The following is a 14,638-nucleotide window of genomic DNA, read 5'->3' as shown; positions in this document are numbered from 1 at the left end:
GTCCTTCTGAGCCTGGCCTATTTTGCTTGGTAGGGTGATTTCTAGTTCTATCCAGGTTTGTGCAACTGACATAATTTCATTCTCCGTGATTAAGTTAAACTTCTCTGTGTACATATACCATTGTTTTCTTCACCCATTCATCCATTGATGGGCACCTGGGCTAATTCTACAACTTGGCTGTCCTGAATAGTGCCAAGTCTCTAGGCTAGCTTTGATTCCCTTGGGTACATGTTTAAAAGTGGGGCAGGAAGATCGTCTGGTGAGTTTTTCACAGTGGCTGAACTAATTATCCGGTCTGGATATTAACCCTTTGTCAGATGGTAGTGGACAAAGATGTTCTCCCATTCTGTAGGCCTTTTTTTTTTTTTTTTTTTTTTTTTTCAGTCCTTGGTTTGATTATTTCCTGCTATGTACTCCTCCTGGGTGCATTTTCTTCTTTTTGTTCCACAGCTTTCAGGTGTACTGTTAAGTTGCTAGTGTGAAATTTCTCCAATTTCTTTCTTTTTTTTTATTTACTTGTTTATTTATTTATTTATTTTACAATACCATTCAGTTCTACATATCAGCCATGGGTTCCCCTATTCTCCCCCTCCCACCCCCTCCCCTTACCCCCCATTCCCACCTCCTCCAGGGCAAATCCTCCCCCAAGGACTGAGATCAACCTGGTAGACTCAGTCCAGGCAGGTCCAGTCCCTTCCTCCCAGACTGAGCCAAGTGTCCCTGCATAAGCTCCAGGTTTCAAACAGCCAACTCATGCAATGAGCACAGGACTTGGTCCCACTGCCTAGTTGCCTCCCAAACTGATCAAGCCAATCAACTGTCTCACCTATTCAGAGGGCCTGATCTAGCTGGGGGTCTGTAGGCCTTCTTTAAGGCTATTTTTTTTCTTTGCAGTGCTCTGACTTTTGAATCTACTTCATTCCAGTTGTCTGTTGTTGCTTTTGTGTGGAGAACTTGGAGTAATTTTCACAAAGCCTCTGCCTAGGCTTGTATCTTGATGCATTTCCTCCGTTTTCCTCTAGTAATTCCAAAGGGCCTTATATTAAGATCTTCTGTTTATTTTTGAGTTGATTCATGAGTAGGCTAAAAGATAGAAATCTAGTCCAGTTTTTCTATGGACAGGACACCTAGTTTTTCAGCACCATTTGTGGAAGAGGCTGCCTTTTCTCCATAGTATGTTTGAGAGAGAGAGAGAGAGAGAGAGAGAGAGAGAGAGAGAGAGAGAGAAGAATAAGGAGGAGGAGGAAGAGGAGGAGGAGGAGGGGGAGGAGGAGGAGGGGGAGGAGGAGGAGGAGGAGGAGGAGGAGGAGGAGGAGGAGGAGAAGAAGAAGAAGAAGAAGAAGAAGAAGAAGAAGAAGAAGAAGAAGAAAGGAAGTCACAGTTGGCTGTAGCTATGTGAGGATGTTTCTGGGTCCTTTGTTCTTTTGTCTAGATGTCTGTTTTTGTGCCAGTGTCTTTTTTGTTACTATGGCTGGTTTTGTTACGATGACTCTGTAGTATAATTTGAAACCAGGCATTGTGATTATTTCCAGCACTGTTCTTTTTGCTGAGGATGACTTTGGTTTCCCTATTTAGGGTTGGATTTTCTAGTCTGAGGAAGAATATCATTGGAATTTTGTTGGAGATTGTGTTTAATCTGTAGCTCACTTTTGATCATAGAGCCATTTTATTCATTTTTTACTTCAAAAATTTTTTTATTCATTTTATATACCAACCACAAATCTCCCTCTCATCCCTCCTCCCGCTCACCCCCACCCCCCCCCCTGCCTTCCTCCCTCTGCAACCCACCCCTCCTCCAACAGGGTAAGTTCTCCCATGAGCAGACAGCTAAACCTGGTACATTCAGCTGAAGCAGGACCAAACCCCTCCCCCACTGCATCAAGGATGAGCAATGTGTCCAACCACAGGTAATGGGATCCAGAAAGCCAGCTCATGTACCAGGGATAGATCCTGATCACTGCCAGGGGCCCCTTCAACAGACCCCCAACTACACAACTGTCTCCCATATGCAGAGGGTCTAGTCCGGTCCCACGCAGGTTCCACAGCTGTTAATCTGAAGTTCATGAGTTCCTATGAGCTTGGTTCAATAGTCTCTGTAGATTTCCCCTTCATGATCTTGACCCCCCGCCCCCTTGCTCATACAATCCCTCTTTTCTCTCTTTGACTGGACTCCTGGAGCTCGGCTTGGTGCTTGGTTGTGGATCTCTGCCTCTGCTTCCATCAGTTACTGGATAAAGGCCATAGAGCCATTTTTATAATACTAATGTTGCTGACCCAAAAACATGGTTATGTATTCCTATCTTGCAAAGTTTTCTTCAATTTCTTTCTCTAATGTTTCGATTATAAAGTTCTTCACCTCCTTAGATGTCTCCTTAAATGTTTTAAAAATTGAGTCTATGATGAAAAATATTGTTTTCATTAATTATTTCTTAACATGTTCATTATTAGTACATAGAAAAGCTATTGAATTTGTATGCTGCTACTTTTCTGAAAGTGTTTATCAGACCTAAGAATTTTCTGGTGAAGTCTTTGGAGTTTTCATATCATCTACAAAGAAATAATTTGAGTTGTTCCTTTCCTATTTGTATCCCTTTTATTTCTTTCTCTTCCCTCTGCTTGCTCTCTGGGCAGACATTTCCTAATATGCAACTTGCTTCAGTTAACTTTATTTGAAAGAAACTATGGAGGGCTGCACTGCCTTGCACAGTGGTGCTGAAGAGCCTAAAGGTACAGGGTCATAAAAAAGAAGGACAAACTAACTATTGAAAAAAGAAATAAAATTCAGTAGACAGAATCGTGTTCAGAATTAGTAGGTGTGACCTGCTGCAAGGTGCACACTGCCTTCAACAAGGGGAGCACTCTTCAAGTCCCACAGAGAAGACGTTATGATTTCTGTCAAGGTCATTACAAATGTGTCAAAATGAACTCCCAGTACACACACACACACACACACACACACACACACACACACACACACGCCTGCGCATAACACAAAATATCTTTAAAAACAAGTAACCATTCTTCTCTTTTTCATCACCTCAAAGGTTTTCATTCTTGCTCCTTACAAAGCAAGGACCACAAAATGGTGGCTTAGCAGCTGCAGATGGTACATGGACACATATCATCTGAAAATGTATTTGTTAGTCTGTCTGGTTCCCCAAAGACTACACCACCTTCTGTTGTTTTTTCGGTAGTTCTCTTTCGCATTGTGCCTGATGAGCCTGTATAAGCGATTGAACTTTGACCTCTATTAAACAATAAGCTCTGTGGAAAGGAAGGGAAGGGCTATACTGAGACAGGAGTCTAATATCATTTGTTTGTTTAACAGAAGAGAGTAGAGCATCTGAGGAAAGGTAGTCTCCAAAGGAGGGACAATGGAGCATGCAGAGCATGTTGAATTAAGTTGACAGTCTGAAAGAGAAGGGTAAGGTGAGAATTGAACTTGGGGACTCCAGGGTCACATACTGATTACCTGTGTGGCCTTAGATAAATATCATCCCATCTTTAAAACTCGCTTTGGGGTTGGGGATCGAGCTCAGTGGTAGAGCGCTTGCCTAGCAAGCACAAGGCCCTGGATTCGGTCCTCAGCTCCGGGGGGGGGGGGGGAGAAAAAAACAAAAAAACCTCGTTTCTTCCTATGAAAAGGAAGAATATCAGAGTCTATAATGAATCAGAATCATAATGAGAGATATACACATACAGTCATAGCTCCCAGGTCCGTAGTGAGCTTATTCTTTCCTTATTCATTGAAGTTAAAAGAATCACGGTCTGGGGAGATGGGCTCAGTCAGGAAAGTACTTGCTGGACAAGCATGAGGATCAGAGTTCAATGTCCAGCACCTATGAGAAAACCTAGGTGTAATGGTGGACATTACTATCCTGCTATCCTAGGGCTGAGAAAGCCGCTCAGAAGGACCCCTGGGGCATGCTGGCCGTCACTCTAGGTGGATCCGTGAGTTACAGGTCCAACGAGAGACTTTGTCTCAGAAAGAATATTATGGTAGAGGTTTACTGAGGAAGACAACAATGTCAACTTCTGGCCTCCATATATATGAACATACATGATGAACCTGTATACAAATACACACACACACACACACACACACACACACACACACACACACACACAATCAGTACATTGTTAGTATACTCCAAAATAAAGATATAGTGCTTATAAGAAACGTGTTTGGAAAACAATCGAAAACTCTTGCATTTTAGAAGAAACAACAATGAACTAAATAAACAAATAAGGCTGGGAATAGAGAACACAGCAGAGTTCTTCCTTAGCTGAATGAAGCTCTGGTTTCATCATTAGCACTGGGGGGAAACACACACATTACCAAGAAAACAGAAATATTAGTGGAACTGTTTGATTAGCATTTGTCTCCTCTGAGGGCACACAACTGTAGATCACTCACATCCAATGTATGACCATGTACATATATCACAACCTAATACAGGACACAATAGTTTCCTGACTCCCCATTTTTCTTTTCATTTATTCTTCTCTCATACAATACATTCTGACTGCAGCCTTCTCATTCCACTCCTCTCAGTTCCACCCCCACCTCCTCTCTCCCCCAGATGCACTGTTCCTCTAATTCTCTTTAGAAAAGGGCAGGCCCCCTAGGAATATCAACCAAACATGGCATATCATGTTGCAATAAGACTAGGTACATACCTTCATATCAAGGCTGAATGGAGCAACCCAATAGAAGGAAAAGCATTTCATGAGCAGGCAAAAGAGTCAGAGACAGCCCTAGGGTCAGAAGTTTTCCTGTGACCCGCCTGGTCCTGCAGCCACTCAGACCCAAATAAACACACAGAGGCTTATATTAATTACAAACTGTATGGCCTATGGCTCAAGCTTCTTGCTAGCTAGCTCTTATAACTAAACTCAGCCCATTTCTATTCATCTATATGGCCTGTGTGCCATTACACTCTGCTCCCTGGATGGCAAGATGGCGTCTCCTCTCTGCCTGTGCCTCTCCTTTTCCTGTCTCTGTCCTGGATTTCCCACCTGCCTCTAAGCTGCCTTGCCCTAGGCCAAAGCAGTCCATTTATTCACCAATGGGAACAACACATATTCACAGCATACAGAGAGACATCCCCCAGCCCACCCTATGCCCACCTACCTATGCCCACCGCCCTATGCCCACTGAGTCCCACAAAACTCCAAGCTAAACAACCACAATGTAGTTGCAGAGGACCTTGTGCAGACCCATGCAGGCTCAGCGGTTGATGCTTCAGTCTCTGTGAGGCCCTATGAGCCCCGTTCAGTTGACTCTGTGGGTCGTGTTCTGCTGCTGTCCTCGACCCCCCTGGCTCCTACAATCCTCCCTCCCCCTCTTCTGCGGGGTTCCCTGAGCTCCAACTAAGGTTCGGCTCTGCCTTTCCCATTTTTTTTAAAAAACGAACCTTTCAGTGTTACGAAAATAGCTCTGTGCATTCCTTGTGAGGTTATCTCTTACAGGGGCTGGTGATACAGCATCCATGGTAAAGCACTTGCCTAGCATGCACGAAGCCCTGAGTTCTGTCCACAACACCTTGCTCCACACTAAAAAAAATTATATTCTGTGATTTGCACAGGAAAATATTCAGCCTGCACTGTCATTTGAATAGGCAGTGAATAGGCAGTAAATAGGCAGTGAATAGGCAGTGAATAGGCCGTGCCCAAGAACAAAGAGTACACCCCACTGTACTAGTCTCTTTTGTGTTGCTAGAACAAAATTACTTGGGTCTAAAGAAATTCTTTTGGCTCATGGTTTTGGAGGGTCAAAACTTCTCTATAATGGGGGGAAAAAAAGGCTGGCCTGATGGCTCAGTTGGATCACTCCCCTTGCTATTCAGCCTGATGTCCTGAGTTCCATCCCCAAGCCCACGTACAAAACCCAGGTGTGCCAGGTGTGGTGGCACATCTGTAATCCCAGCACTCTGATGGGCATATGGGTCACATAGAGAGGAGCATTTCCCAGAAGGCCGTGGGCTAGCCTGTGGCGCATGTGGTACAGAGTGAGGGTCTGTGGGCAGGGGTGGAGAAGCCCTAAAACCAAGAGAGCTCTTCTCTAAGCCAGTTGCTTACCTCAGCATTTACATGCCAATTCCAGGCACCTTGCTCTATCTACCAATAAGCATTTCACATTAATTCACTTTCTAAACTCAAAAAAAATTTTTTTTTTCTTGAAAGGAAAGTTCCTGTTAGCAACATGAATGAAGATTCGGTATCTAAGGTCATAAATAGAAGGCAACTACAAATACCCCACCCCGGGGCAAATGTTTGTCCTCCAACTCACCCCAAAGCTGTTTCCACCCTGCTGTGGTTTCTAAAAGCCTTTGCTGTCTGTCTCCGGTGGTCAACTCCCATTTCCTACTTGGCTTCAATCTTTCCAGGAACTGAAGCTGTTTATCAAATAATTTCAAAGGCCATATGTCTCCAAGCTGGCCCCTTGAGAAACCCTCCCCTCTCCCCCTCCCTCCAGGAACATGATACTCATTTTTTTACGTAGATAAGCAGGCAAACTTCGGGACACTACAAAATAGGATGCTTCCCATGTTTCCCTTTTTAGAATAAAATAAAATTAAACCCAAATATTGCTGAAGACTCAAAATACAAGCAGCTCATTTCTGAGACGTTTGAATTGTCCTCGTCGCTCGGTCATGACTTTGGAAAAACATAAAGGGCCAATGTGTCCTCTTTCGAGCAGATAGCTTTCCCTTCTAAAGCTCTCCACAGTGACATTTATTTATTTTTAGAGTCCTGTGGCTAGCACACTGGCCTGAGGCATGATTGATCTATTCATCCCTGCTCTCTTTAATGTTGAAAGCAACTGCAACAGCTGAATCAACTGTGTTGCAAACCCCACTAGTGGCCACCACCCCAAGTGGATCAGTGACACTGTGGGCTTTCATTTTGTGGGCAGTCATCATTTCTTCCTGGTTCCATTCAGACTCTTGTTAGCGTTGCTGGGTTTCCTTGGGATCGTGCATTGTTAGATATGACTATGAATGCAAAGCTCCCCGTTGTGATGTTTCCGGTTTCTGGATGTAGGCTGCTCCATCTGAATATGCAAGTCTTACCTCCCTGTTCTGAGTGCAGGCACCCCTCTTGAAAAGTCCTTAGATCGTGTCTCCTTGGAACTTACAAGTCCTAGAGACCATGTTTCCAGGTTGCTTGTTCTTTACACATCTTTTTAAAAGATTTTAAAATTTGTTTTTATGTCACATGGATGAGTGTTTGTATGTTTATGCATGCACCATGTGTATGCAGTGCCCACAGAGGCCAGGAAAGGGTGTTGAATCCCCTGAAACTGGAGTTAAAGAGGTTCTAAGCTGCCATGTGGGAGGCTGAAAACTGAACCCAGGTCCTCTGCAAAAGCAGCAAGTACTCTGAACAGCTGAGCCATCTCTCCAGCTCCACATCTTTCTCTTTTTTCTTTATTATATGAAGTTTCATTAAACAAAATGATTCTTAGCAAGTAAAAAAAATAGAACCTGGAAGTGAAGAGGAAAGGCTAATTTGGGGAGATTCAATGAGGGGTGCATCAAAAGGCAGAAGCATTTGACAGTTTTGCACTTATTGCTTGAGTTGATACCAATATATTAACCATGAACAATCTATTATCTGTATCTAAGAGCATATGGCTTTTTTTGTTTGTTTTTTTCGAGACAGGGTTTCACCGTATAGTTTTGGTGCCTTTCCTGGCTCTCGCTCTGTAGACCATGAGCCCAAAGCAATGTAGTTTGACAGGGGTGTCTATCCTGTCTGAGAGGGGAACATTTCATCTGTTTCATTTTCAATAGAAGAGAATATTTTGCTGTTTATTTGCTAGCTTGGTTTTTTGATTTTTGGTTTTTTTGTTTCGTTTTGTTTTGTTTTTAAGACAAGGTCTTTTTGCCTTAAGCTTTGTATTAGTCATGATTCTCTAGACTCTAGAGTCTAGAGCAACAGAACTTATAGAATGATTCTCTCTATATAAAGGGGATTTATTAAAATGATTTACAGGCTGTGGTCCAGCTAATCCAATAATGGTTGCCTATGAACAGAAGGTCCAAGAATCCAGTAGTTGTTCAGTCCACAAGACTGAAGGTCTCAGCTGGTCTTCTATATATACTAGAATCCCTAAGAAGTAAGCTGTAAGGCATGGGATGGACTTGCCAGCAAGGTGAGAGCAAGCAGGCAAAGAGCAAGAGCTTCCTTCTTTCATGTCCTTATGGACTTCCTGCAGAAGGTGTGGCCCAGATTAGAGGTTGGTTTTCCCAGCTCAAATGATCTGTATTAAAGGTGTGTCTTCCCACCTCAAAGATCTAGATTGGAAGCGGGTTTTCCCCATGTCAAATTAAGCAAAAGTCCCTCACAGGTGTGCCGCTCCACTCCATTTTTGAATTTTAGTTAATTCCAGATGTAGTCAAGTTGACAACCAAGAATAGCCACCACAAGCTTGCCATGTATCCCAGGCTAGTCTAAAATTGAAACTCCTTCTGTCTCTGCCCTTCTTGTTCTAAGTCTGGCATTGCAAGTGTATAGTATTGTGCATGCTCAACCAGAAAAGATTTTCAGTTCAGAAGAAAAATCATGAAATTTGGTTGTTTGCAGCGGAACACTCATGGCATAAACAAGGAGCTGCTGAGTGCTCCCCTACTGTGTGCCGAGCACTTTTTCCTTTAAAATAATAGGACTGCCAGGCGGGGGTGGCGCACGCCTTTAATCCCAGCACTCGGGAGGCAGAGCCAGGTGAATCTCTGTGAGTTCGAGGCCAGCCTGGTCTACAAAGCGAGTTCCAGGAAAGGCGCAAAGCTACACAGAGAAACCCTGTCTCGAAAAACCTAAATAAATAAATAAATAAATAAATAACATAAAATAAAATAATAGGACAAATGTTATTTAGCATCAGGGCCAGCTCATTAAGCCCACCTACCTAACACAGAATAAACTGTGCCGCAAATTGTGCAAGAAGTCCTGACTCTGAGCAGTGGTATCGGCAGACTCAGTGATGAGAAGGGAGAAGAAGGAGGGAGAATAGAACTTTCTGACCCCACCTGTCACCCATCACCTCTGGACCAAATATGACATGGGGCCGGATGCCACACCAAATGCTTTGCAGAAAGAAGTACTTGGTTTATGCAGCCTAAGCCGGTCTGGTGTGCTGTTAACCTTCCTTCTCTGTTATTTTTTCTTTTTAATATTCACTTGAGTGTTTTTGTACTGTACATAAATTTGTAATGGAGCCCAAGGCTATTCTATTTTGGTTTTCCATGCTTAAGGTTGCTCAGCTGCTGATGTTACTCTTGCTATGTTTTCTTTTGTAATCCAGGTAGGTGCCTTCACATAAAATCTTATTTTTAATTCCTTCTCCAGCAGTTCTTTCCAGGATTCTTTGCTCTGCAAAGTTATACCTGCAGTGGAGCCAGCCTCAGAGGATACCATGATGTATCCTCTTAAACAACATGGTGTGAGCTCCTTACTCTACTGTCCACCCAGAAATGTTTGAGTCAAGCTGCAGCAGGTCTTAGGAAGCCATATAGTTTCACATCTCATGAACAGGGAATGTTTTCAACGTCTAAGATTCACAGGAGCTTAAAGGACAAGGATAAAATAAAAAAAGAACCTTCGTCTCAGGCTCATAAGGCTCTGTTAAGATGGCCATGGCAACCAGTTAGTGCTTCCACACTGATTGATTGATTGATTGATTGATTGATTGATTGATTTGAAACAGGGTCTCACTATGTAGCTCTGACTGTCCTGGAACCCCCTATGTAGACCAGGCTGGCCTCAAATTCACTTCTGTCTCTGCCTCCCGAGTGCTGGCATTCAAGGCGTACACCACCGTGCCTGGTTCTCTTAAGTCTTTCTTAACTCTTGGGTCATTTCTTTCTAAGACGCTGGGTCTGTGCACTAGAACCAACTTCCCCTGGATACCAAGGTGTGTGTGTGTGTGTGTGTGTGTGTGTGTGTGTGTGTGTGTGTGTGTGTGTGTGTACTGAGATGTGTGTGTGTGTGTGTGTACTGAGATGTGTGTGTGTGTGTGTGTGTGTACTGAGATGTGTGTGTGTGTACTGAGGTGTGTGTACTAAGGTGTGTGTGTGTGTAATGAGGTGAGTGTGTTTGTGTGTGTGTGCCTGTGTGTGTACTAGAACTCATCTCCCCAGCATACCAAGGTGTCTGTGTGTACTGAGGTGTGTGTGTGTGTGTATGTGTGTGTGTGTGTCTTGTGTGTGTACTAGAACCAATCTTCCCTCCATACCAAAGTGTGTGTGTGTGTGTATGTCTGTGTGTATACTAGAACTAATCTCCCCTGCATACCAAGGTGTGTGTATGTGTGTGTGTGTGTGTGTGTGTGTGTCTTCTTTTCAAGTTGTCTTCTGTGTGATGTCATTGCCGATGAGCACTTCCATCCTTTTGATTTAAATTTTATGAGGTAGAACCAGAGAGGTTTGCATCCTAAGGTCCGTACCCCCTGCTCTGTGGGGACATCCTCCCATGTAGACCTGCGCTCTCTGCTCCAGCACTGTCCTGCCCAGGTTACTGTCTAAAGTGACACATCCTCCAAAGGCCCCCACAGCCTCTGCACTTCAAACCTGCCGTCGCCTCAGCGAAACTGATCTCAGGTGGTAGGAAGGACTTTTTCCACACGGGCTTTCATTTTCAAGGCGATGTTTCCTAAATCAAATGCGTTCTGGTGATATTTCAGGCTGACAGCCATAACAGTGAAGGACAGGCCTGGGAGGCTCCTGGCAGCTGAGGAGATGGGTTGGCTCTCCCTACAGTCAGTCTCTGGAGGCCATACCTCAAAGCTGTTCTGATTCTTGCGTTATCCTCCTTTTCTCTGCTTCATGAGAGAAACATTAACGCACACGCAGCTCCTCTGAAATTCCACAGAACACAAAGGGAGTGGAAGTCTAGGCTTAGGCTGTTCTCTCCTGCTGGAACAGAGTACCTTAGACCAAGTATTTATAAAGCAAAGACATTTATTTGGCTTCTAGATTTGGAAGTTAGGATGTCCAAGAAGATGGACCCTGCATCTTCCTGTCCAGACCTGGGACAGGCCTTCTTGCTGCATCATGATGTGATGGAGGTCATCACGTGGCATTATTAAAGAGGGGTGGGCTTCATGAACCCCTCCCTCATAGCAGCCTTTGACTACCTACATCTTCAAGATGCCCTTATAGCTCCTCTCCCCCACCCCTATAAGGAGACCCAATTTTGTACAGGTCTTTCATTGGTAATCATAGCTTCCAGGAGTCCTGGAGTGCAATGGCCCTGTTCTGTCTAGAAGAAAGCGCCCCACAACCTCTGTCTTCCTCTTTTAAAGCCACTAATGCTGCTACCCCATGACCTCACCTCATTATCTCCCAGAAGTCCCATCCCCCAAAATCATTAGGATACAAATCTGAAGAGGTCTCCTGTGTGGCCGTTTCTTATTGTGACTGGCCCATGCCTGTGTCGGCTGATTTCTGGCTGACCCATAGGTCACTTTCATTTATCTCATTTTAGGGCAATTCAAAGTTCAAAACAAAGTCCTCAGGCTGATTTCTGCCAATTCTGATTTGGAGACTAGGAACACCTTAATGGTTTTTAATTCTTCTGTCCAGGATAATGGACTAGCGCCTTCAAAGACACAAAGTGTTGGGTTTTCTTGGTCATATTTTAGGTGTAACTGCCTGATGTAAGAATTAATCATCTCTGGGGCACACCTTTAATCCCAGGACGTGGGAGGCAGAGGCAGGCAGATCTCTGTGAACTAGAGACCAGCCTAGTCTACAAAGCGAGTTTCAGGACAGCCAGAGCTGTTACACAGAGAAATCCTGTCTCGAAAAACAAAAACAAACAAAACAAAATTTATCAACTCACAAAGGCATGACTTTTACTTGTTAGTCTTCTTAAATAGAACTAGAACCTATCGGTCTTTGTCTTCTTGGAATGAATAGCATCGACGTCAATGTCAAAACCAACGATATTTCAACTCGGTTTCCATTATCGTTATACTAAAACTGATTTGTATGTTTTCCTGAGAACCCTTAAAAATTAGAATTCTGCTGGAAGAAAACCAAGGCATTCCTTGATAAATAAAGGACATATTTACACCTGTTATTTAACTTTATGCCTCGTTCTCATGTACTTACAGGCAATGAACTATCGAGGCATAAAACTGCTGGATAAATCTACGGTTTTCCTCCCCGGGTTCTTCTTATGATACGGCACATTAAGCCAGGGCTGTCACCCAGCAAGATGGCACAACTGATTTATCTTTTATGACTCTTGACGGTGTGTGGTTCTCTTCGGCGTCTCCCTCTGAATCATCCAGAGAACTCCGCTGCGTTCCACACCACCTTGTACCTCGCCCTCATCCTGCAGCCCCTGGCACACATCCCAGTTTATGATAAAATAATCACACCCTTGAACAAACCAGTGGTATCACTGGGCCCCCCGCGATAAGTTCACTGTGACAGCCAAGCAATAAATTTGGTAAATTCTTGGCAGCTGAGGCTCAAAGGAAAACCTCCAGGTTGTATGACGTCTGTCCTAATGACCAGTAGCGAGAATTGGAAGAGGTAGCAGTGGAAAGGACCAGAACTATGATTTTTACAGAACCCAAAATTACTTTATGGACTCTTCCTGAAAGTTCACGTGACATTTTACCCACAAGAATGTTTCTGAAGATCATATACCATCTCACTATGCTGATAGCAATCAAGTAACGTAATGCATATTTTGGTATTTAACGGCTGAAGCCACTGTCAGAAAGAAAGGATTCCAACCCCAGCTGTACCTGCTGTAGGCACTGAACCGGGCATTTTACTCCATCTGAACCTTGGCTTCCCATCGTCATGAAATGTGAGTGTAAATCCGTGTGAATTAAACTTGAGAATTTCTGACAGCCTCTAGATCAGCGGTTCTCAGCCCGTAGGTCGCAACCTCTTGAGGTCGAACAACCCTTTCAGAGGGGCCTCCTAAGACCATCGGAAAATGCAGATTTTTTTTTTTTACACTGTGATTCATAACAGTAGCAAAATTACCGTTATGAAGTGGCGAGGGAAATAATTTTATGGGCGGGGGTCACCACAATGAAGAACTGTATTAAAGGGTCACAACCCCGGGAAGGTTGAGAAGCCCTGCTCTGGATAAAAAGCACTCATTAATGAATAACGAGGACCATTAGCTAATAACACTGCAGTCAAACCTGGGAAATAAAAATCTAGTGGCCGTAACCACAAAACCGTTCCTCTTAACCGCAGAGGCTTAAGAAAACATTTTACAGGTTGCCATGCCTTGTGATATTAATCCAAGTTGTCAATTTGACAGACGTAGGGACACCCAGCAAAATTGGCAAAGCCCACTTCTGGGTGTGTCTGAGGGCGTTTCCAGAGGAGATTGGGAGGGAGGCTTGACTCTGAATCTGGACGTTGTCCCTTGGTCTAGAGGCCCGGATGGCATGACAAATTGGAAGGGGGACGTTCATGACACCTCCCTTCTCCCACTGAATGGTGTTTTTGCTGATGGCCTTGTCTGTGGCCACCGCTAGGCTCCTCAGCCTTTGAATATGGTCTTGCGCTATCCATTCTCCAGTGAGCTCCGGTGTGGGCTGGGGCTGCATCACGGCTTCAGCTTGTCCTGAGGCTTCAGCTTCTGGATGTGTGCAGCAAGTGGTTTTGTCCAGCTCTTCAGCCTGCAGACGGCCGTGGAAGGGTTGTGCAGACCCTGACTGTGCAGCCAATCTAACCAATCTCCTCAGGTACACACACACACACACACACACACACACACACACACACACACACACACACACACGCACACAGAGAGAGAGAGACAGACAGACAGACAGACAGAGACAGAGAGACACACAGAGAGAGAGGATTCTTTTCCTCTTGAAGACACCTGACTACTACATCTCTTCCTTCCTTCCTTCCTTCCTTCCTTCCTTCCTTCCTTCCTTCCTTCCTTCCTTCTTTCTTTCTTTCTTTTCTTTTTTCTTTTTTCTTTTTTGGTTTTTTTGAGACAGGGTTTCTCTGTGTAGCTTTGGAGCCTGACCTGGAAATCACTCTGTAGCCCAGGCTGGCCTGGAACTCACAGAGAAAACACCTGCCTCTCCCTCCCGAGTGCTGGGATTAAAGGCGTGCGCCACCACCGCCCGGCCATCTCTTCCTTTCTTGTTGACTGATTTTGTCTGGCCAGTGTAGAAAGTGAAGTTGGCCAAAGGGAAAGCCATGGTTTAGATGTCAGAGAGTAAGAAATGAACAAATTAGCTCTCCTAGCAAAGAAGATCCTGATACCTCATTTTTGTTGGTGGTGGTTTGAAAGAAAATGGCCCCCCTAGGCCCATAGGGAGTGGCGCTATTAGGAAGTGTCACCTTGTTGGAGTAGGTGTGGCCTTGTTAGAGGAGGTGTGTTCCTGGGGGTGGGCTTTGTGGTCTCAGATGCTCAAGCCATACCCAATGTGGCATTCTCTTTCTGCTGCCTGCTAATCTGGACATAGAAATCCCAACTACCTTTCCAACATCAAGTCTGCCCGCATGCCACCATGCTTCCCATCGTAACGATAAAGGACTAAACCTCTGAACTATGAGCAAGCTGTAGCTAGAGTTTTCCTGCCTTGCCCACAGTCAGTACAATTCTCTGTCACCAGCCAGTCCCACAGCCGCTC

The sequence above is a fragment of the Peromyscus leucopus genome, chromosome 18 (genome assembly GCF_004664715.2).
Source record: "Peromyscus leucopus breed LL Stock chromosome 18, UCI_PerLeu_2.1, whole genome shotgun sequence".
NCBI lineage: Eukaryota > Metazoa > Chordata > Mammalia > Rodentia > Cricetidae > Peromyscus > Peromyscus leucopus.
Note: the sequence above shows the minus strand (reverse complement) of the source record.